Raw genomic sequence first — 23544 nt, 5'->3', positions numbered from 1 at the left:
TAAGAATAAAGAGCTGTCCCCAAATATCTATTTAAGTAATTACTATTTTATTTTAAAAAAAATCCAGACCCCGTCATGTTAGCAGCACATTTAATTTGCCGATGTAGAGAAGGGGAACCAACACCGCGGTGGAGGAGGTGGGTGTCTGTGGCCTGCAGAGGGCAAGCTTGTCCAACGAATCGCCTCATTTTTCATGCGGTGGCTACTGGAAGTGAAGGATGGTTTATCGAAAAGGCAATACCCAATCAGCCATATTGGGGTTTCTCATATACACGGTGTGGTTCAGACGCAGCTCTTTAGCATTATAATGCTTTCTTGTCATTTGAAATAAAAAAAACAATCTCTGTATATGCGATGCAAAGCTCTCAGAAGGTAGAAGAAGGTGAGGGGTGTGCTATTTTTCGGGACTGACAAGCGGATGGCAGTCAGGTTTTCTCATGGGTTCTGTGCTGCATTTCCTGGACCACACAGCCTCAGCACACTGTCACTGCCCTGGGACTTCTATGTGAAGTTGGACAAATCTGTAGTTCTTCCCCTTTTAAAACACTGAGAATTCCAAGTGAAAAACTTTTTTTTTTTTAATAACACACTATGGAAGTCACAGCTAATTTGAAACGAAAACTACGTGTACCTTGTTTTCCCTAAAGATGAGTGAGTGTAAATTCTCTCAGAAATAAGTTTTTTACATCTACTCACACTTTTTTTTTTTTTTTTTTTAAAAGATATTCCATATTACCTCCCTCTGGGAGTCTACCCTCATGATGTGGTGTTAATTCAAAAGCTTTCCTGCCTCTCCTCTCTTTCCTCTCAGGAAACAGTCCTCTTTTTTCCCTGGATCAAGGCTGGACATAAATATTCTGTTACGTATTTAGGAAGCTTACCAAAGCCTTTTCTCAAGTTCACCTTCTCAGAGACAAAGATGCATCATCCAGTTCCCCCAGCTTCTCTCCAGAGGCATATTTTCTTGCAATGGATTCTAGATTTATAAAGAAACGATGAAATCATGATTATACTGCAGAATATTGTGAGTCTTGACTGAACTTTCCTGTATGAGATTAATTATTAAATATACCTTATCCACTGGAAGGTAGAATCCTCTGCTTGAATCTCACAGGAAAGCTTAGAAAGAAATAAAAAACTCCCTGAATCTTAAATGACAGGAATCGTAGATAGTTTTCCCATGAATGGGATGCAACTGCTATATATGTATACTGCTGCATAAAAAGCAAGCTCAAAATGGAAAATAAGGTATGAACTCGGTAACTCAGATTTACAGCAAACTAGCATATGAGAAGTTGGCAACGTTTCTATCTTGTCTGCAAAGGAAAATGGCAAATAACTGGTTTGCGTTTAAGCTGACAATGAACAATAGATGAATTGGCCGAACATCTCTTTACATTAGAGGCTATTTAAAGAAGTTTACTTTGTAGGCGATCCTTTGTGAATTTGGACACTGGTAAAACACAATTGTCCAATTAAATCCGGAACGCCTTCTGAGGTATCATCACACTTTTTTCTCTGTGGCACGCAGCAGGACGTTCAGATTACATGTGCTATACATTACTGTGTGCTACAAGCTTAGTTTAATTTTGTTTTCAAATTATTGAAGTTCATGAAAAAATCTTTCATATCTCACTCTTAGCTGCAATACACATTTCTTTGCCTTCGATGAACAAGCTTGAAAAGTTCTGTGACATTAACTGGTGCACTTTTTAAAATTAAAAAAATACTTGACAAGTGATGAGGTCTTCAGACAGGTGTTTTCATCTGTAGGTGTGCTGAAATGTGATACAACAACAAATATTTCTGTCTGCTGTTTTAAAACAAAACAAAAAGCAAAAAACCTATCCCCAAATCCTTATTTATCAAGTATGTGGTATAAGAATCCTTTCAAAAGCTGCAGGAACCAACCTGCATCAACCTGAATCGAGCTGGTATTTTCTGTACCAGGAACAATCCTGATTATTTGGACACCATTGTAATTATCAGTGTAGAAAGCAATCTGGGAAGAAACTAAGATCCTCAACCTTTGCACATTAGCAGCAGGTATGGCCTTTACCAAGAAGGTCATTTTCTCTTCGTGACACTCCCACTGCCACTTGAAGTGCAAAACAGCTCTAGGCGAGAGCTTCGTTCAGCACTGTTTCTTCTCATTTTCTTAGGATTTGGAGAACGGCAATAACTAAAATCAGATCCTTTGGAAATACACATTTAAAGACAATAGTTTTCAGGCACTGCGTCCTGATTAAATAATTTCAGCAATGCTTGACTGCCCACAAATAGACGTACTGGCTACTGGAGCAAATATCCCAAAGCTTCATAGTTAAATCATGGACTGGTAGCTCCGTGTCACCCACAGAGCCCTGGTTCAAACCCAAGCCTTCTCCAACTAATGTAACGCCATGCCGCTCACATGGCTATCTCCTGTCCTAATTAACCAGGAGTCTCAGCTGAGGTCTCTGCTGGATTTTAATTACAGAGTTATTAATTCATGGGGAAAAAATTGACAGATGTTTCAGGTTGGTCGTAGCAAATTAAAAGGCAGGTGCTTGGCATAAAAACTCAGAAATGATTAAAGAAATGACTCATGGATGCTTAGCTGTTTTACAGTGAGCCGTGTACGTAGTACCACTTAGGATATTGTAGCGCAGGGTGACTTCTCAGGATAAAAATAACAATAGCAACAGATTTTGCCCTGTCCACTTTTTAAAGGTAAAGAAGCTTATAAATCTGTGTTCTTAATTTGGTTTATAGCTTTTGCCGGGTTCATTTTACTCCTCTTTCCTCTAAAAAGAAAATCCACTATTTTCTTAGGTTGTTAGTTTAAAAAAAGCCGTGTGATGCCAAGGTAAAGGAAGAAACTAGTTGGTTACTCTACAATTATTGTTACTCAAGCTGAGCATGTATATAACATGAAGTCAAAGACTAATTTTCATCTCTTATAAGGGACAACAAATGTTGTCGTAATTTTACTAATAACTTCAATCACTTGACAGAGCAGCTTAGAAAAATGTTAGCTCACATCAAATAAATGCATTACAGGAAACTCAGGCACGGCCTGAAAAGCTACCAAGGTCAGAATTTTAAGGAAAACAAGAAGCAGCCAGTGCCACGATTTTCAGCTCTCCATCAATTATGCTGTTCCACAGGAGGCTTTATCTAAGGTCTCAGCAAGTCTCATCTATCATGATGGTATACACGGTCTCTTAGTTGAACTGAAGAAACAGTCTTTCAGTGGACAGCTGGTTATTAAAGAGGGTCATGCGGATACAGGTTCTCTATCTCTGTTTTGGTGTTTTTCTGCTAAGGAAGGAAATGTTACAGGGTTTGTGTGTTTTGGTTTTTTTAAACTGAACACAGATATGCAACTTATGGTACAATCCTCTTCTGGAGGAGCCATTTTGTGTCATAGAAAAAATGGCACTGTGTTGCCCATGTTAGGATTTCCCTAGTGTTTTTGGTTTTTTTTTTTAACAAAAGGACAGTTCAAGCTACCGTTCTTATCCAAGTCAATCCAAAAATTATTCAAAGCTAAAACCCATTAGCTTTCATTTTGAGAATGCAGAACCAGATACGTGGACAATTTCAGAACCAGAGTTGAATGAAAACAGAATCCCAGGAACAGTTTTGATTTTGACAAATCAGCATTCGCTTGTCAGAGGTGTTTTTTTTTTTTAAAATTCCCCACCAACTGTAGATTTTACCACACATGAATTGCCTCAGAGCTCGCAGGAAGTTAGAAAGCCCCAAAACAAAACCTCTTTCCAATAATGAAAACAGAGCTATGGGGACCTACCAAAAGACCCACTTCAAAGGCAATGATTTTTCCTACTGTCAGAGTGGGGGATGTAGAGAAAATTTTGCCAACTTGTTAAATGTAAAGGCTCAGCTATATATCTGCCAGTTAATAGAAGAAACAAACAAATGCAGATTTTAATGCTGTAACTCAATGAAAGCTGAAGAATATCTTTCCCTGTTGCTAAGGGAGGCAAACGTTCATCTGGTTTCTTAATCCGAGCAGAGAAACAAAGCCTGCCCATGTTTGGAGCGAGCCCTCTTCTATGGAAGAGAGTACTCTGATTTCTTTTACTTCCACCGCGCTTCCGCGTGGTTAGGGACTGCTGTCCAGCGCGCGTGGCTCTGACCCGTGGGGCTTCTGCACAGGCGGTGCTAATAGTTTAATACGTGTGGCCTGAATGGAGATTTATGGCATTGTCACCTCAGTGCCATGCTAAGCCTTGAGTACTGTGGAGCAGGGGAATCACACACATTCCTCATGGAGTTCAGACTCTTACTTCGCATTGCAGTTCACCGAGTTTTGCAGCATGTATATAAACCAAACAGGTTGTACAGCGACCTGTCATAGAGCCTGAGCTCACTGTAATTAAATTCAGTAAGGAGAGACATTGGAGAAGGTACGTCCCCTGTATCGGGATGGAGCAGGGCGAAATTATTACTGGTTGCTTCTCTGAAACTTAAGGTAAAAATCTCTGAATCTCTGCTCAGAACAGCTGTAAACCTCAAGATACACTTACTGCTTTGGCTGCATCTCTGCACTGATGTTTTTGGCAAACATTTCTCTGCGGTACATTTTAGCCAGGGAGCCAGAGCACTGGCATTTGCAAGACCATGCAGCCGCCAGTAATTTAATGCTGTGTGAAACAATTCTCATTATGTCTAAAAGGTACAGTTCACACACTGCAGGAATCCCGCCGGTATTTCCAAAAGCAGAGAACAGTTTTGGATGCACTGTGCATGCTCACTCTAACAGACAGCACATGGCCTGTAGGCAAACTGGAAATTTCAGCTTGTCTGTACTTGAGTTTTCACCACAGTTTTCACTGGGTAACGATGCACCAATGTCAGCAATGTAGGAATTTTCTACTGAAACATTTAATGCAGTAGAAGAGTATAAAAATTATTTGAACTGTTTGTTGTGAAGACAGCTGTGAGGAAGAGCCTCCAAGAATTGCTTTTTCCACCATGATCAATATGTCAGAGGTCTCCCCATGCTAGACCATTACACAAAGTCTGTTGCTGCTTACTAATGTGGTTAGTTCTGAATACGAGCAAGAGTTCTTCCATCTTTTCTGCTAATTCAGGACACTCATTTTTCCTTGCAATGACATTCATTTGTGTGCACTCCCTATTTCTGATCTTGTGAGCAGAAAGACTGCTAAATTGTACACATAGCTCTGCTCGAAAGGACTCATGAAATTCAGAGCTGAACTATACTTTTGACCTCTCAGCTTAGAAGAATCATAATCCTTGGCTTTGCACTGATGCTTTCTGAAAACCGTTGCTGAATTCCAGCACAAAAGCAGTCTTTGTGAAACCAGGCTAGGATCCAGCAAACCTGAACTCGGTTCCTGCTCTGTCACGGTCCGTGTTTGTCCTGGCTAACCACCGAACAACAGTCCTGGTGGGGAGGAGGAGGGACAGGGGTATTTGCATTGCCTATAGAAGTCGGTATCAGAGGTCATAGGCAGAGTTTCTCATTTTCTTTTGGCCTCTAGAATTGTTACCAGGCCCACTTCACCACCCTTTCTTATGACAGAACTGTTCCCTAAAACGTTTTCCATCCACTTATTCCTGGAACTGTCTCCACAATAAAGATTTCTCCCGTCATGAACTGAAACCCAAAGCTACAACAACGGCGCTGACACCACTGCTCGCTTGACCATTTGCTTACAGAGCATCTACATCCTGCGTTTGCTTCGCTGCCGGGAAGGTGCCTATTCCGCAGTCTTGTCTGCAGGGCAGACCTTTACAGCCTGGCTCATCTCCATACAATGGCCCCCCAGGCAGCTCTACCTGTATGGATCAGAGATCACACTACCAACTCTGAAGAGCTCAAAGCTTCCCACCACACTCACTTGTAATGCACGCTGGTGCTCAGACTCTCAGCAATTATAAATGACAGCATCTATTAATTTCAGCTACTTGCATGGTCCCCATTGCTACAGTAACTGAATGCTTTATACTCCGTAATCCATTTACCTTCCAATTCCATATTGAGGCCGTGAAGCAACTTTAGAAAGCTTAAACGTTAGAGTCATTAATTTCTCCAGAGTCCCTCTTTTGATGCCTAGTTCCAGAGATCTGATGCTTGAAACACGCTCTCAGCTGTGGCTTGACCAGAGACTGGGAAATTTTGCTTCCATGCCTGCCCACAAAGCCTTTTGTCATGACTGAACTGAAGAGCCTGGCCCCTAACTCACACCTGTCTTCAGAAGCAGTAAGAAACTAGGTGCTCCGCTGTTGATGGAGGCGGTACCAGAGGATTCTCATTGGAAATATGTAGGACTATGCCTTCTTTCATGGAACTGACTTCCTAAAGCCATATAGAAATTATGTGAGGAGGATGCTGAGGGTGCCTCCTTAGCGCCCGGCCACTGTGGTTTTTATTTTGCATTCCATTGAATGAGCTTTGCTCTCCTTACATCGTGTAGGAAGTCTGAGCATTGTCAGGATTCAAACTTTGTTCGATGCCTGTAAACGCATTTTTTCATCTAGATATAAGGAATTTGCCCAAGGTTACACAAGAGATCTGTGGTAAATTAGGGAATTGAGCCTAAGCCTCTTATATCTTAGAGTAGCAGCCTGACTGTTGCTTTCAGGAGAGCTTCACTACATTACACCAGCTAAGTGTCTGGCTCAATCACTATTCTGTGGATTACCAGAGGGCAGATTAACTGGAGTCTATTGAATTTTTAAAACATAAAATAAATACCTGCTATAAGCTCTTAACAGGTTTCTCCTAGCAAGGTTTTGAGGAATTTCCAACATTGTCTTAATTCTATATCTATATATATGCAGAGAAATTGACAGTACATGTACCTACACAGCAGTAGAGCAAAGCCTCATAACGTTATTTAAGGTTAACGAAAAGCAATGTCATTCCTGACATCCCAGATAAATTATGTTTTCCATTGCTATACACAAATGCACTGAAATATAGTTAGTGTTTCATCTGCTAGGCAAGAATAACCTCAGCCCCTTTCAATTTGGAATTCTCTAACCACCCATGGATGATAACATGTTGTGCATTTACCATCAATTTTCTGATTTTGTGGGGAATGAGGGCTGAAAGCAAGGCAGATGGAGCCTCTCATGCAGTGGCTTGTTACTTATAATTTCTTTACTGTGAGTTCGTGCCTACCCCTCAGCTGAGCCAAATCCGTATTCAGCTGCATCTGATACTACAACACTCAGAGCTCAAGGTCACTAGCTCTAAATTGGTGCTCGCTTTTTAACTGGTCTCACTTGAATGGTAATAAGTTTCAAGTAGTGCTTAGTCTTAGCTTTGATTCAGTTAACAGTGCACCGTCATCTTCTGAACAGGGTACTTGAGCTGCAGTTAGACTCTTGCTGTTCCTCAAATCAATTGCAGAAAATATGCAATATTGTGCAATATTGTCAGCAAACTTCTGAATATAGATGCATGTTTACCTACACACCAGGAAAGTGATCACTAGTGTCTCGGTGTTTCACATCAGTTCTAGTTTTTCGGTAAATCCTGTGCCAATGGAATATAGATATAATAAAGGAAATGAATTCTGCTGCCACAACCTGAAACAGCAACACAACGGTAATGGGTGCAGCGGCACAGATGCAGTGCGCAGCACTGCGCCAGGCTGCGATCCTGAGACTGCTCCCACGGAAGAAAAAAAAAAATTTTCCTTTGCTCTTCTTTCAGTTCTTTTATTTCTGAGGCCTAAAGGCAAGCCCAGTAAAATATGGCTAATTAAACCTCTGCTCTTTAACCATTGTGTGGCTGGTGTAGCCTTCACACACTATATCACACAGCGAAGCTGCTACGAGGAACATCCTAACAACCTGGTAGTGTTCATTAACGACTGTTAGAGGGAGATGGTTTCAAAGCCTCTCTGTTTAACACAGACCAAGACCTTTAAGTCTGTGTACTGAAACTATTTTTAAAAACCCATCTCAATTGCAAAGTGAAAGAGCTAAACCCTGTGAGGAAACAGTAATGACCTTTGCTGGTATATAGTTTACTTTGCCCGAGGATGTTTAACTTCTTGATTCAGTCAGTCATTTTGGACAATTCACAGTTTGGCAAGCCCTTTGTAATTTCCCTCGTTCTTGTGAACACTGTTAATATTTAATATTTAGCTATCAGTTGAGTCAATCTTTATTCCCCTGTAATTTTTTCAGTTCTTTCTATATTTCTCTGTTTTACTGATTGTAAATATACATTCCACAGAATGACTGATTTTATATTTTTAGCCAGAAAATCTTAGTGCTTAGCCCTTTGCTTTTTAAAAGGAAACTTAGTAAGGGTTATTTTTGATTAGGACCATGATGTTGTCAATCAAACCTCTACTAATGAACAGTCATTCAGTACTCTCTCTACATTCCCAAATAAAAATTTTTTACTTAATGTGTACTTTAGTTAATGCAAAAATGTATTATTTCTAGTCAATGCACATTTCTGTAGCTGTGGGAAGCACTGCTGTACTGTACTACAGTTCAGGTGCTGACAAGTCCCTGCTCGGTGGATGGAGGTGTGTTTGGACTATCTTTATCATGAGAAATCACAGCTTTCCCTCAGGATGAGGTGTCACATGAAATCATGGGATATCCATGAGCTTGGTGATATGGAAAGCTCTTCAACCTTTTGGTATTACCAACGATTTTCCAAGTATTTCTCTACACTGCTGGCATCAAGGTACGAACTAAGGCACTGACTACTAAAGGATATTTTAGGCTGATTGGCAAAACATTAGCAACTGTAATCCTATTGAGCAGCACCTCCTCCTTCTCCTTTAGTGCATAAGGACTAGCACCAAGTAGAGACACATCTGACTCATAATCAAAAATGGTATTTAATGAACAAAAATTACTTACCAGGACTTTGTTAAGTCAGAGATAGTGCAGTGCAGGTTATAAAACCAGGATGAAGGAGCCAGGACTCTTGGGATCTCGCTTCTGGCTTGAAAGCTGGCTCGCTGTGGTCTCAGGGTAAAAAAGAAAAAGAAAAAAAAATCACTCACCTCTCTATGCTGTAATTTACTCATCTGAAAAAATAAGATAACTTCACTGATCTACCTCACAGGCACTGTGCGAGACTTCAGTAGTATTTGTAAAACTACACAGTGATCTCTGGCAAGAAGTGTTCTAACGGAGCACGAACGTCAGATTGCTTTCAAATCAGGCAGGTTTGGGAGTGAGCGAAAAGTATGTACCAGGCTGACATGGATGGTGCTGTAGTTATTTCCACTATGATGCCTCTCTCATTGTTTCATCTCTTTTAAGGCCCATTTCATGGCCTATTTTGATGAGTTAGCATCGCCTAATACTTTTTTTTCCCCCTCCAGAATTTCATGTGTCCTCTGCAGCCCTGCTCACATTTTTTTCCTCACAAACTGCTCATGAATTGCCTTGGCAGTAAGACAGTAAGGTTATAAGTACTCTTAGAATATGGCTTATGGTTCACTAGACAGCAGCAAATGCTTTTAAAGCTGATAACCTTCAGCTGGGAAGGTAACAGTAGGTTCACCCACACAATCATTAACCTACTGTATTGCACATGTTATAGTTTGATAGAGTGGAGCCAGGCTAACAGCACGCTCAACTTGGCAAAGACAGGCTAGGCCACCGTCGTGAAATTTTATTCATGAAGGTGGCCATTGGCCATGAAATTCGAGTACCCAAATTGTGGTAAACCACCCAAACTGTGGTTTCATACGTTGAGGAAAACAATCACCTTTTGAAGCAGCTCAGTGTGGAACTGGAGGAGTTACAGTTATCCAGGTACACCCACTGGGCCTGCAGGAGCGGATGGGTCAGACATTAGGCTAGGACAGCGGACTGAAGGATCACTACTATTATAAAATATAAAACCATGGACAACCATAACTGCTGTCTCTCTCTCTCCAGCATGCAAGAGAACTAACTAGATTGATCTCAGACGTTTAATACCATGCTTGTGCATTGAACTGAAGCCTCTTAAATACAGAAAAAAGGTACTGTTATATCATTAGGTGCTTTCATTAAATATCCAGTTTTTTTAAAAGGCATTAAGTACCTACTTACCTTCAGCATGTGGCTAAATCTTATTAAAACCCACTGAGTTTAGGCATATGCTTAAATGATTTAGTAACTTAGATTCTTAAATGAAAAAAAAAAAACAACAACTTATTTGTTCTGCTCCTTTATCTGTATCTCTATACAAGCTGTACGTGGTAAAAGACCAACCGCCCCATAAATAGAAACAGCAAAAGGAACTAAAATTCTTCTAGGATGAACAGATTGATCTAATACTATATTTGTTTAGAACTTTCTGATGATACCAGATGCTGCTGCTGACTAGCAGGTCTATTCCAGGAAGGCACAAATCTGCTAAGCAAAAATAAGCGCACAGTTACAGTGACACGTCCTTTCACAGACTCCTGCTGGAAGTCAAATCTAGTGGAAGATTTACTTACTGTGCACAGCAGGCCAGTATACAGTGATAGAAATTCCTGATATTTCTTGCATGTTTAAAATATATTGCAGATTGAACCATTTTGATTAATAAACATTTGGGAAAGAAATAATTTCCACATGATTTAGCTGTGCGAACCATGATTGTAGATGTGAAGACACCCTCACTCTTTCTCAGAATCACGGCACGACCTTTTGGCTGCCCTTTCCCTCTCCACTGTCCCGCAGGGTCATACCCACTCTGGAGGCGCCGTGCAGCCCCTCTTCCAGCACGGCACAGCAGCAACGTAGCACTCAAAAGGGCTCAGGCACACGTCTACTGCCACTCGCTACAGCTGTGAATTTTGTCCCTTTTATTCTGATTTTTGGTTGTACCTACTTGTCTTTTTTTAGTAGAAAGTGGACTGTGGTGCAGTACTTTCCACCTGCTTTCAGCCCTTGTTAATGTCTTTAGGTGCTATGGAAATAATGATGATTTTAGCCCCTAGATTTTAGGGAATAAGAACCAATCAAAAGTTATCAAACACTTCCCTGCCCCCTAAATGTTGTTTGAAAACAGAGAACTTCTTTTTATTTAAAAACAAATTTCTATTTAGAAAACTTTGTATTTATGAACAGAAAAACGCTAGCATTAAAAGTAACACTTCAAATCAACCCTTTTCCACAAGAGACACGAAAATGCTCTAATTCAGAATGAAAAACAACTGCTGGAAAACGAGGAGTCTAAAAACCGGGCAACGTGGAGATCTGTACACACCCAGGGCCAGCTTGGCTTTGGAACTGGGGAGAGCCTGGCTGCATTTACAGCCTGCGCTGAGGAGTAAGCCTGGAGCGTACGCCAAATGAGGCACAGATGCAGCTTCTGTTGCTTTTGGGACCTGAGCTGGCGGCGGCATGCAGAGCTGTGCAGGTCGGTGTGCGTGGAACAGAGCGGGTCAGAGATCTCTGCTGCACCATGTAAACATACCCAAGACATGTGCATCTTTATCTTGACTCGAGAGAGCTAATTTGGTGAAGAAACAACTGAAATAGCCAAACAGCAGAAAAACATCTGTGGGACTGGACCTGGTTTTCAGTCTTGGTACAGTAGTTAGTGTTGCTCAAAGCAAGATTTGCAGTATATTAACCCTTACTTGCTAAGGGCAACTGGATTTGCTCACCTGGTTGGAGTCTTACATCAAGATCAAATTATTTCAGACTTCAATATCTGTGTATTTCCTTTAGACTGTTCGCACTATATTGGTTACCTATTTTTCTTAATATTCCCGACACGGTTACAGAGCTGTGGGACCAGGAGGATGGAGGAGGGGAAAATCCCACAAACTTGAAAGGAGCTAGAGATTGTGTTCATGTTACCACATTTTCCCTGTGGCACAGCGAGTGATCTTCTATTTCTGCCTCCCATCTCCTGGTATTTACTGAAGAAACAAACCATGCCTGTGAGATATTAGTCATGTAATTTAGTGCAGTACTGAAAATTTCTAAGGTGAGGAGAATGGTATGAGGATCTCTAAAAAAGAGAACAGAACAGGAGCTGAAGTTGCAGGAGGCTGCAGGGACGGACTTTGAGACCAGACTGGCAAAAATCCACTTACAGTGACAAGTTTGAACTGCACTAAACAAAGTGGGAGTTCTTCTAGTTCTAGCCTAGAGATAGACCACAGGGGCAGATGCTTCTTTTCCCCTTGGCATAAGAAGATTAATATTGCTTCTGCTTTACCCCTGGTTTTCGTTCTGCAGGAGTACTGAAAGGGCAAGTTCAGCTTTGCTAGAGCAACAAGTAGAATTCAGCAATAGAGTTAATACAGAAAGGTAACGAAAGATCAAACTGTTTCAAGTTTTAAATTTATTTGAAGCATATTTGAAACATGTACGGAATTTTTATCTAACCTACAATATCCCACAAACACAACCAAATCCTTCCTGAAAAATTTCTACATGATTGCACAGAAAAAAATCTATCCAAGCAGCTGACCAGCACGAGAAGAATAAGGTCAGACACATCTGGAGAATTCAAGATGGAAAGGAACCATCTCCTGATATTGTAACAAAGACCAGAAACATCACATTTAATTTCAGACCTCCTTGTTTCAATCAACTCTGCTTTTCAGCTGCGCACATCCCTTCCTCCGAGGGCTTTCCTGCGAAGAGTCTGCATCAGCAGCTTGGGTTTAAGTTTGCATCAAGCTGGTTTTTATAGTAGTAAGCACACTTGGAAGCTAGAAAGACACAGGGTGTTTCTTGCTGCCCTGCTTATCAGTCACGACAAATGATTTATAGCTGCACTTTTAGAGAAAAATTTAAATCAGTACAGGCTCTAAATAGTGCAGGACTTAAAAAGGAATGAAGTGATTCTATTCCAAAGGTTTGGCACAAAACCTAGTTGTGAGTCAGGTAAGCCGAAAAATTACTATATCTCAATTTTTTGAAAATGTTTTAAATGACATATTGAGACTTCAGGCTTCAGTCTCAGCAAATTTGAAAGCTGCTGTGTTAAATTATCCACTTAAAACAGGATGTGCTGAATGAATTTCATATTAGAACACAAGCTCCGTTATTGATGGGGCTACAAACCCTCAGGCTGACCCTTCTACTTCTTCCAAAATCTAATTCAGATTGCCCTGAAATTTAATTTGCCACACGGAGGCAATGGATAAAGTAAGTATTCCAAATTTGGGCTAATGTATTTTAAAGATGCTGATATTTCCTCTCCGCGATCCCAAGAAAAACACACAGCAAAATACAACACCGAACAAAACCCACTGCTAACGCTGACACCAAAGTTATTGAATTTTTTTGCATATATTTAAGTAATCTACCCGGGGTTTTCATTAGACCTTAAAACCATTTCACATGGATCCCCAGACCCTGACGAGGTCTTCTGCAAGGTCTCTCCTTCAACTAGTCAAAAGCAATAAAATCTGGAACATCAGAATCTTTTACTACTTTCTTTCCTATAAGCAGTGTGGTTTGTATTGCTGCAGAGAAGATCTAGTCAGCCAGATCTTTGACAGTGCTTGCCCATCACTTAGAGCTTGCTGCTGTAGCAGAATGGCTGTTAAAAATGTTTTTTCCTGGAAAATGGCACACATTAGACTCCCTTCATATGTTTTGTTGCCTTCTCTATTAGGATTAAGCTTCTCAGATAGCCACCTCTCTCACATCCATCAGATGGCTTGCTTTCCACTGCCCAATTTTCTTTTTTTCCCTACCATTGATCCGGATTTCAGCTCAGCTCTTGCCAAGCATAGCTGCCATTCTCACATAATACTAATGCCGCTTCTGGAGGGAGCTCAAAACCCTACTATTTTGCCTGTGCGCCTTGCTTGCTTGCTTTACTTTCTTCCTTCCATTCACCCACTGATCTCTCCACATACACACACACTTTTAGCTTTACAGGGAAAACCCAGGCTTCGCGTGGACAGGAATAATGCCTATGTAATCACCAAAAGGGGACTAGGAAGCAGAAGTTTTAGAAGGCAGGCCTGAGGTTGGAGCCTGCGGAGTATTAATGGCATTGAACTTGGTACTTGCGCTCTGATCTGTTCAATAGAGACAGATGGGCAGCTCTAGCAGGAGATTCAGAGTGCCTGTGAGATAGTACTTAAACAGCTTCTTAATCATGGAGACTTAAGCCAGCATTCACCTTTTCACAAACCTTTCTTTGCAGAAATTGCAAGTGCGGTCAGTAAAATTTGTCCTAGGTATTTCTTTTGTAGATAAACCAGAGTGGAAGGCAGGGTTAATTATACTGCCTTAAGCCACAGAAATTCTCTTATTCTTTTCAATAATATTTCAGTTGTCTTGGGCTATTAAATACTACTCACAGCTGCTCTCACGCAGATTCTTTGGAAAGTGATGTTGGAGATGCTTAGCTTGTGCCGTGGCAGTCACTTCGGTGTTTCCAGACAGGGCAGGAGTTTGGCCTTCTAACCTATGCTGCAGCTTGATGACGGTGGTAGAATGTCGATCACTATTAGCCAGACAATTTGCATATATCCCGCATTATCTCTTTTTCTAATTGTGATAAATCCTCCTTAAATTAGCTTTAAAATGTCAGTGCCTTAAACATTCCCTGTTCCTGTTTTGTCTCATGGGATGATGATGTTTTTCCAGCACCAGGAATTACTATTTAATAACTTGGCTATTTAACCAAGATTAAAGTGAAGGCCTGTAGGGATCATGTGTACATTAATAGTATTATAAACAGATCCCTTTCCAGAAATGTCATGAAATTTGCAGAGGACCACTGTGTCAACAGCAGCAGCAGAATCATACAGGGTGATCTTTTATGGTGCTGCATGTAGGGAAGATGCCTTGGCGTGAATACTCTTTGTAATTTAAAAAAAGGATTATAAGTCCAAGCAGCAGCAGTACCAAGCAATTAATGAAATTACTCTTTTGGGAGGGCTCAGTGTACGCTCTTAAATATGTTGAAAATTAACCACAACTCCTTAAGGAATCTACTTGGAACAAAAGCCAAATTTAAATCCTGAAGTTAAGATAGTAATGCGGAATAAATCTTGAGACCGCTGGTCCACGGGTTCCCTCAACTTGTTTGGTTTGTTTTTGTTTTGTTTTGTTTTTTTTTTTTAATATTTAAAGTTAGCGTTTTACCTCATGCACGTGTTTGTTCACCTCTTTATTACATGTAGCTTAATATTTTATTCCTCCTAATATTGTTTCAAATGCAATACTTTTAAATGTCATAACCTCCCAGGGTGAAGGAAGATGAAACAGAAGTGGGCTGCATGCAGCACAAAATCTAATTCAAAGCAGCCAGGCAGAGTCTTGTATTGCTGCAAGCAACAGCAGCCCATGGCACCAGCTGATAGGTTTGCAGAGAAAGGCGGGAGGTTTTTTGGGATATCCCTGGGGAGAGCTGTTCTGCAACATCACCCTAAACTGCTTAAGTAGCATTTACAGTGGGACAACAGAGAAAAACCTTTTTTGAACCAAATTCATGAACTGTCATTTGGAATTTGTGGTGCTCACTGACCTTTTGAAACTGTTCCCCAGGTAGCTACAGGAGGCTTTAACACGCAGATCTGGCTGGAGCTGTGCTGGTGCCCAGGAGCCGTACTGTCATTGGAGCGCTTCTGCCTCTCAGGAGGTAAGGGTTTCTGTCCGTGTGTCCATGAGGATGCCCCCTGTGACAACCATACAAAACTCTCCCAAACATCCTTAAAGAAGGATACTTTTTAGAAAAGAGATAAAATTCATTGTGTCCTTTCCTTTTTCTGTTTGGCTTATAATGTCTTAACTACAACAGACTAGCTACTTTCCAGTGCTTGATTAAAATGAGTCTCTGTGTTTCATTAACATCTGTCAGACATGGTTTATTCCTTTTTCTTCCATCCTGCCTCTGGAGAGCACTGTGTGAGACATGGAGTGCTCTGTTTTATTTTCATGGGGTGCATGTGGTTTTGGTTTTGGGTTGTTTGTTTGTTTTTTTTTTTTTTCCCACTGCTCTGCATTCAGTGAAGACAAGAATAATTCAGAGATGCCTGGTAGGTTTTGATAGGGAAGATGGAAAGGTCTGTGGTAATCATTTACTCTTACAACTTTGCTTTGCAGCCTCAGACCAGTAGCCAAAAAAGCTCTGCCTCCTGCACCGAAGAGGTGAAATTGCCTTGCATCAGAGAAGGTTTGTGTCAGGAGGACAAATTCACTCAGGTGAAATTCTTAAGCCCAGGAGCTCAGGATATTTTGCAAGTCATAGCATTGTCTTGCAGCAGTAAACCTAAATATTTTTATGGCTACTGGAAAAAGCTGGGTGTATTGACACAACATCATAAAGGTAAATAACACAGCAGTGCAAAGCCCATTTCAGGTGGAGAATTGGACCCTGTCTAGACTGATATTCTTCACTTAAACAGCACAATTTTGTTTGCTTCAAATGCTACTGACAATGAACTTTGTTTGGCTTATCTGTAAAAGAAATAGGAATTAGAGGAAAGACAGAGATTTTTTTGCCTAATAGAGGATGCTCATCCACCCTTCCAAAACAGATCAAGCAGCCATTGTATTTATTAAAAGGTTAATTTACCAGTTACTAAAGTTTATTTTTCATTTGTATAATGTTGAATAGTGCTTTTACGTGCCTAAGGATGTCGCACCTCCATTTGACAAAGCTGATGAATGTTTGACTGGTTGAAACCAAAGATTGCTGCCACAGGCCAAGGGAATACGTGAATTACATCTCTTTGGCTACGCTGGAAGTTGCAGCCCTGTGTTTAAGAAATACTGAGGAGTGTAAAGAGAAGGGCCTTAGAACCAAGAAGTAAGGCTGGAAGGAAACGTGTATAATTAACTGAGTATTGAGCAAGACACAATAAACTACTTGTGAAAGCAAGGCCTGGAAAGAGGTACTGCCCACACGCGGGCTGTGGGAAGCTCCCCTGTTGGCCAAGGAAGGCAGCTCGACTTGGACTTTAAGGAAGCGTGTGCTTTCTCTAAGGAAAGTCATTGCAAGCTATGGTGGCTTTTGCCACAACGCGAAAAATAAATTTAAAAAAAAGGCAAATAATTATTGTTTTCTGTCTTTCCTTGACTAATTTAGGTCTGTGACAGATCCAAGTAGTCTTTCTTTTTTCCCATTACTATCTCAAATCCCAAGAAGGCTAGAGAACTGCGCAGCTGGTGTAGGTGGTGGGTTTTGTACCAGAAACTGCTTCCCTGTATAAACCAAGATGAAATTATCTTGCAGTATTTCAGACTATGACCTTTCAAGTAGACAGACCCAATGATTTTCAGTCAATGCTCCCTCTGCTTGATTTAGAAGTCCATTCAGGAGGTAAAAAGGCCAGTTCATTGTGGCAACTCATTATTCCACTGTGCTGCTACATCCTGATGGATAACAAATCTGACCTTTGCTACAGAAATAGGTTGTTGTGGGCAGTAAAAGTTCACTTTGAGTGACACCACGAATGCTAACTGTCCTGTAGACAAAGACGGCATGGGGGCAGAATGCGCAATCAATGCTCCATCTTGAGGTGCTCACTGAAACCCTGCATGAGAAAACTTGCATCACCTTCCCATTTCAACAGACAGGACTGAGCCCCTGAGCCTCAGGCCTTGGTTTAGTGTCCTGGGAATACCAGTAAGCCCAGAAAACAAACCACAAGTAACTTGATTTTTGTTTAAAGAAACGAGGATCAGTTGAAATTAAACAAATACAGTGAGCTCCTTCTTAGATCTAGAAATGCATTGGCCACATTCTTGGTGCCAATATTAAAACTGTGCTCTTGAAATTCTGGCTGCAGCTGATGATGGTGAACACTTAAAAATGGAGCTGTAAATGTATGGTAAATTCAGCCCTAAAATGATGTTTATGAGAAATGCACTAATTATGGCAACATTCAGTGGATTGCTATTCAGAACATTAATTCCAAGCATAAAAATTGATTCTTGATATTATTCAGCACGTCAATTTTATTCTAATGTCATCTGACTTGGTATAATAAGATATTATTTGTTCCCGTGATTTTTTTTTTCGTAAGTCAGGCAATTGAACAAAATCCATTGGATAATTCATTTTGCAAAGTTTCAATAATATTTTCCAATACCTATCAGAGTCCAGAACACATAAGCTCACAAAAAATGCTTCTCTGTTCCTCATGCAGTGCTCCCTACTAAATCAAGGCATACTTCTATTCCTTGCCTTCCAAGTGAAAACAAAAACCCTGCTGGAGCCATCTGCTGAAGCACGGCCATATATCCACTCGCAGCCTGCAAGAACTGCTGTGCCAGAGATACGGCTCTGCAGCTGAAGCACGCGCTGGCCACCACTGTCCAGAGATGCCGGTAATGATGCTGATGAGATCTGCACACCTCTTACTACTTCACTGAAAGCTTCTTTCTTAGTGAATGTTGACATCACCTCAGCAATTATCTAAAATCTCTATATAGAGAAAGTAATCAGCAAATTAAAGATTCTCCTAAGAGAAAGGTCTTTGGCATTTTGGAAATAATTATTGCTTTTCACTCTTTAAGGCTTTTGTGATTACTTGAAAGTTTTTTGGCTGCAATTGTACTTCAGCTTCAGATAATATTTTCAATGACACACGTCAACGGCCTCTGTCTTTTTATACCAGCTGAAGATCTGGTCCAACCACGTTCTTCTTGCTCCACCATTTAGGTGATTTTTTTATTTTTAACTGAAAAATCTGTAGTTTTGTGAACAGCTGAAACACTCAAGTTTCATTTCTAGGAATCTGTGCGTTGAAGTTTGGCTCTTGTTTGGAACCTGCAATGGCGAGTGAGGGTGGTGCTTGTACGGCAGGGTTGGCTTAGCGGGAAGCAAGTGGCATCAAAAAGCCAAGAGACTGAAACACAAAAATTATTTTAAAAACTACATCCTTAACGGCCACAAGACTCAGGACAGTTATCCTCCCTGCTATGGTGTTGGGTTGCTCATTAAGCACTGATAATTAGAGTACCTCTGCTGCCTTCTCATAGTACTGATAAAAAAAACTATGAACTTGGCTTCCTCCCAGAACAGCTTATTTCAAGGAAGTTCCTCCTGCTAGACTTTCTGTTGTGAACGATCCCTTTTCATCTGCTGACTTGGAGATGGCTTTAAGGCCAGGCTCTTTGAAAAAGAAAAAAAAAAAAAAAAGATGAGAAGGCAGCTGTTGTGTGGAACTTTTAGCACTTACAGTTCACTTGCTCACAGCTGTCACTTGCTCTGTGATTAGACCCACAGACTACAAGGCACAATTTTCAGAAGTGTAAGAGCGATTTAGAACCAAATCCCATCAATGCTCAATGGGTTTCTGCCCCTAACAGACACCTGAAAACCCAGCCTCACCAGCTGCCCTGGTCAACTTGCCAGAACTCCTCTATGAAGCAAGATGTACATTAATTTTGTAGGTTAATGCCTTAGGGCCCCTGAGGATCCACTAGAAATGACTTTTAAAAACTAATGCCGTCAGCAAGGGAGTCCAGTAAGAAAATGGCATAGTTGCAACATTTCTTTCCACATAATAAATTCCCTGCAATGAGACATTTTACTGCCTGGACTGACCTTACCTGTTTTTCTGAAGCTGCCCAACAGCTAAAACACGAGGGCTGACCGGGGCACTCGCAGATGCAGTGCTGCAGAACGACAGCAACTGCGAGCTTACGGCCTGATGACAGGAGGAGGGGTTTTTCCAAAAAGTGCTTTCATAAGTTAACACCAAGTTAACTAAGAGGGTGCATAATCCTTTGCTGCTTTCATGCAGTCGACACCAGAAGAATGGATACAGGAGAACAAATGATCTGAGGGGTAAAATATCAGATTTGAAATACCTCATCTCTCTAGCTAGAACCGTGCACCAAATCTTGCTTGGGTTGTATCTCGCCATTCAAAGTTATGCAAGTTTCAAACCTCCTTTATTTATTTTGTAGAGCTTGTCAAATCTTAGAACTTCTATTTTGTAAAATATTTCTAAGCACATGTTAATCTATGTTGAAACAAAACCACCAGCAAAACCCCAAAGTGTCCTGGAAATAAAAGAAATTGGGTATGGAAAACTGCTATTTAGTGTATCATTTTATACTTTTGTCCTCTTGCATATTTTTATATTGTTTTATGCCCAGGTGGTAGCAGTGATTCATTATATGAAATTGGAACATTATAGATTCAATTCGGAAGCATTTGTCTTAGTGACAGGAAAAGATCCTTTAGGTCGCTGAGCCACTTCCCTGCTACTGCAGGAAATCACACAGAAGACACCTAAGCTGGAAATATCCCCAGAAGCTTAACTCCGTTCAGCAGTACACCCCGGGATTTACAAACCCCTGCCTATCCCACAATAAAATGAAAGCCGTCAGAAGTAAAGAAAAGCCTCCAAAGCTAATCTATGCTGTACATCTATGCTGTAAATCTATGCTATAAAACAGAGCCCAGAAGCATCGACAGTGCACTAGGTCCTGGCACTGGCACAGACTTTGTGAGGTCCCATGAAGCAACTATTCAAATCACAAACGTCTGGTGAGCAGAAAGGCCCGAACTTATGGACGAGACACTAATGTCCATGTGTGTTGTCTTCTCTGCGGGGTCATTTAAAAAATGAAAATCCCTCACAGCCTTTTTCATCCAGGTTCCAGAGACCTCAGTGCCCTCCCTGCTGTTGTATAACGCACTACGAACTGGAAAATGTCGCTGCGTGTCTCCGTGGGTGGCGCTCGGGGCTGCGTGCCTCTCATTTGACGCACATGGGAGCGAAAGGAGCTCCCTAAAAGTAACAGATGGCGACATCAGTTCCTGTTCGCACAGCAGGCCAAGCCATAAGAAGAACTTATTGCATTGCAAAGGACTGTAATATAAATAGCGCTATTGTACCATTATTTTTATTCCTTTGATATTCTGTAAATGAATTGGCCATAGACATGTTACTGTGTTTGATTAGAGTCTTATTAATCCACGTGAAAGAACCATAAAGTCTTTCAGAGAGAATATCGAAGAGTAGGTATGGAATATCTAAAGGTAGGAGCTAGACAGTACAAAATCCACCTGTTTTGAGGCTAGGCAAATAGCCGAAGAAAGGTGGGTTTGTATTCACTACAGATATTCTTGCAGTGGCATAACTGATTTGGAAAATACCCTGAGGTATCCTAAGAAATGAGATGCTATAAAACTATTTGGGACCACCAAAGAATCCGGACCATAAAATCTTTTAGAAAGTACCAAAAATTCGGTGACTTTGAGAGTTTACCTCTTTATCCAAAATAACTAATTTGAATATGGAGATAAGAAAAAAGGACGGAAAGCAAATTGCAAAACACTGGCTAAGCAGGAGGAGCGATATCAAACCTTTATGTTCTTTGGTTGGTAATTCTGTTCAAGTTTCCATGTAATCTCCAACAAAGGAAAAACCACACCTTTCGAGTGTCCAGAATTAAGTTACACAATTGATTTCTAGATGGTGGCAATCAGGAAGAGTCACACCATATTTTAAACTAAATATCATCTCAACAGCAAGTATTGCTTAGTGTCCTTCAAGGAACAGCAGATCGCCGGGCAGAGATACGTCGCTTACTTGAAAATGCCCTCCCCGAGCTCTCAGAGCATCAGCCACACTTCACCGGTACAGAAGATGTCCTTGCACAAAAACTCACATCCAACTCTATTTGTACAAGTCCTTTTCCTTAGCAGTGTTCTTCTAATGCTTTGACAAGTGAAAAAAGACAAACAGAAGTTGTGAAATGAACAGAGGGAAGCACTGACCTTAGTCTATCGTCCCACCAGCAATTTAACTGAATTATGTATCCAGCACCAAAGACTCTATGCAGATGTCTAAATGTAAAGAGAAGAATTATATCATATAGCCAGCTTTCAGAGCAATCTATGTAAGGGCTACTGCAATTAAAATAAAGTATTATTCATTTGAACCATTTGGAGTGCTCTGAAGTTTTGCACAGCTTTTTGCAGAGGCAAAGAGAAAGCTTTTGCTATGGGTGACATCAGCCGATACAGGTGAGCGTTGGTAATGGTGCCTCTTCAAACAGGGCAGGGCAAAAGTCCCACTCTCAACTCAGCGAACTCAGGCCCGACCTTACTCATAACGGCATTCAGTAATATGTCAGTGATGCACTATTTGTTTGTTCATTGTAGTCTTCAAATATTTTCTAAAACTGAAAAGAATTGTCAAAAGTACGCTGTGATTTTAGAAACTGCTATTTAACTACTCAGACTCTGGTGGGTAACTAGAATTTCTAGCTGGCCAGTAAAAACAGCCAAGGCGTTACCTGGTTTGTCTGTGGGCCCGCTCATTGGGGGGAAAGATGAGAAGAGAATTAGGAAATCTTGCTTTCCAGGCAGGTGCTCCAAACCCCCAGATACGGATTTTTCACCTCTGAGGCTGCCAGCCAAATGCACGCTTAGAAGTACTTATAAATATATCTGTATTGCGGTCTCTTGGGTCTCAGGTAGTATCTCTCTCTCTCTCTCTAAAAGTCTAAGAGGAAAAATGCATTTGGAAGTCTTACATGATTATGGAAGATGTGTGTCTGATTAAAAGTGTAACTGCATTGCATTTGGGTATCTGTCAGCAGCAAATGGCGGCCCTACAGGCCAGCTCATAACATAGGCACTCTGACCCCTAAACCCCACGCATTTCTCAGCTGGTATTACTGCAGGTAGTAACAGAAATCCATGTTTTAATTTATAATATTTTCAGTGCCTGTTCTTGCAGCCATTATATACTTTGGGAATGAATGGCTGAATCCATCATCCTGTCTCCAATCAAATCTCTAGAGGCATTTTACCTGAACCTTGCTGCTTTTTTCTCCCTCCTACACAGACTTGCTATATTTTCATTTTTTATAACTAGGCTGTATATTAACAATAAGGACATTAACTCATAAAAACATTAACTCATTGGGGGAAAAAATATACCAAGAGAGTGCATGCAACTCCCCCATGTATTTTGACATTCCATTTAGCAAATTGTGTTATCGTTTTAAGGGTGAGTAAACCCAGCTCTGAACATCTCCAAGGGAAGTAGGAGGCACGTGAAGAAGAAAAATGTAACCGACGTATCAAGTCGGTTTTAAATGATGTCAGAATCGAGCGTCAAAGCCTGGAGCTTTATCTCCCACAGAAAAGACCTGGATGCTGAAACGTTAACGGGCAGCTCCATCGCTGTGCCTGCTTGGATAACTGCTGCTCCTGTTTCTCTCAATCACTAAAATACACTTAAAGCTTTCACACGTTGGCACTACTCTGCATCTGCTCTTCATCCTTTCACACGTTGGCACTACTCTTCATCCTTTCTTACCCCTGCTCGGATCAGACCAGGGGCATCCCACCCCTACCCCAACTTTGCCGTGAAGTTTGTTCTCAGCCCTACATTCACCTGGTCACCGCAGACGCGAGGCTGTAAAGGGCCAGCAGGCACAAAACCTGCCTCGCATTGCACTGAAATCAAAGGATCGCATGGCAGAAAAATCACCACTTCAGGTACTTTAAGGTCCGTATGTTTTTCTAATGCTGCCAGAGGCAAGAAAAACATGGTTCTTTTCTTGCAGAGCAATTTGGTGGAGGGCGTGCCTGCAGGGAAGGGTGTCACAAGCCTACATGGCGTAAGGGTTTCTCTAGTCTCCCAT

The 23544-nt window shown here is 41.0% G+C and overlaps 1 long non-coding RNA gene across 10 annotated transcripts in view; it reads right to left on the bottom strand.

Moving 5' to 3' along the window:
- Positions 1–23544, bottom strand: part of LOC148056414 (uncharacterized) — a 179698-nt gene that overhangs the window by 2284 nt on the left and 153870 nt on the right. For 3 of the 10 annotated variants that reach the window (XR_015703347.1, XR_015703348.1, XR_015703349.1), the window contains 4 exons: positions 15449–15599; positions 9731–9792; positions 8872–8979; positions 882–976 (listed from right to left, as the gene is read on the bottom strand). This is a non-coding gene — a long non-coding RNA (uncharacterized LOC148056414). Of the gene's footprint in view, positions 1–881; positions 977–8871; positions 8980–9072; positions 9423–9730; positions 9793–15448; positions 15600–23544 lie in introns of those variants that run through there. The other 7 variants (XR_015703350.1, XR_015703352.1, XR_015703355.1 and 4 more) reach the window with 5 other exon arrangements.

This window comes from Nipponia nippon, unplaced genomic scaffold, assembly GCF_047370975.1.
Source record: "Nipponia nippon isolate SJK-2023a ecotype South Korea unplaced genomic scaffold, ASM4737097v1 scaffold_14, whole genome shotgun sequence".
Taxonomy (NCBI): domain Eukaryota; kingdom Metazoa; phylum Chordata; class Aves; order Pelecaniformes; family Threskiornithidae; genus Nipponia; species Nipponia nippon.
The sequence above is the reverse complement of the archived record's forward strand: the minus strand, read 5'-3'. Positions and strand labels throughout refer to the sequence as shown.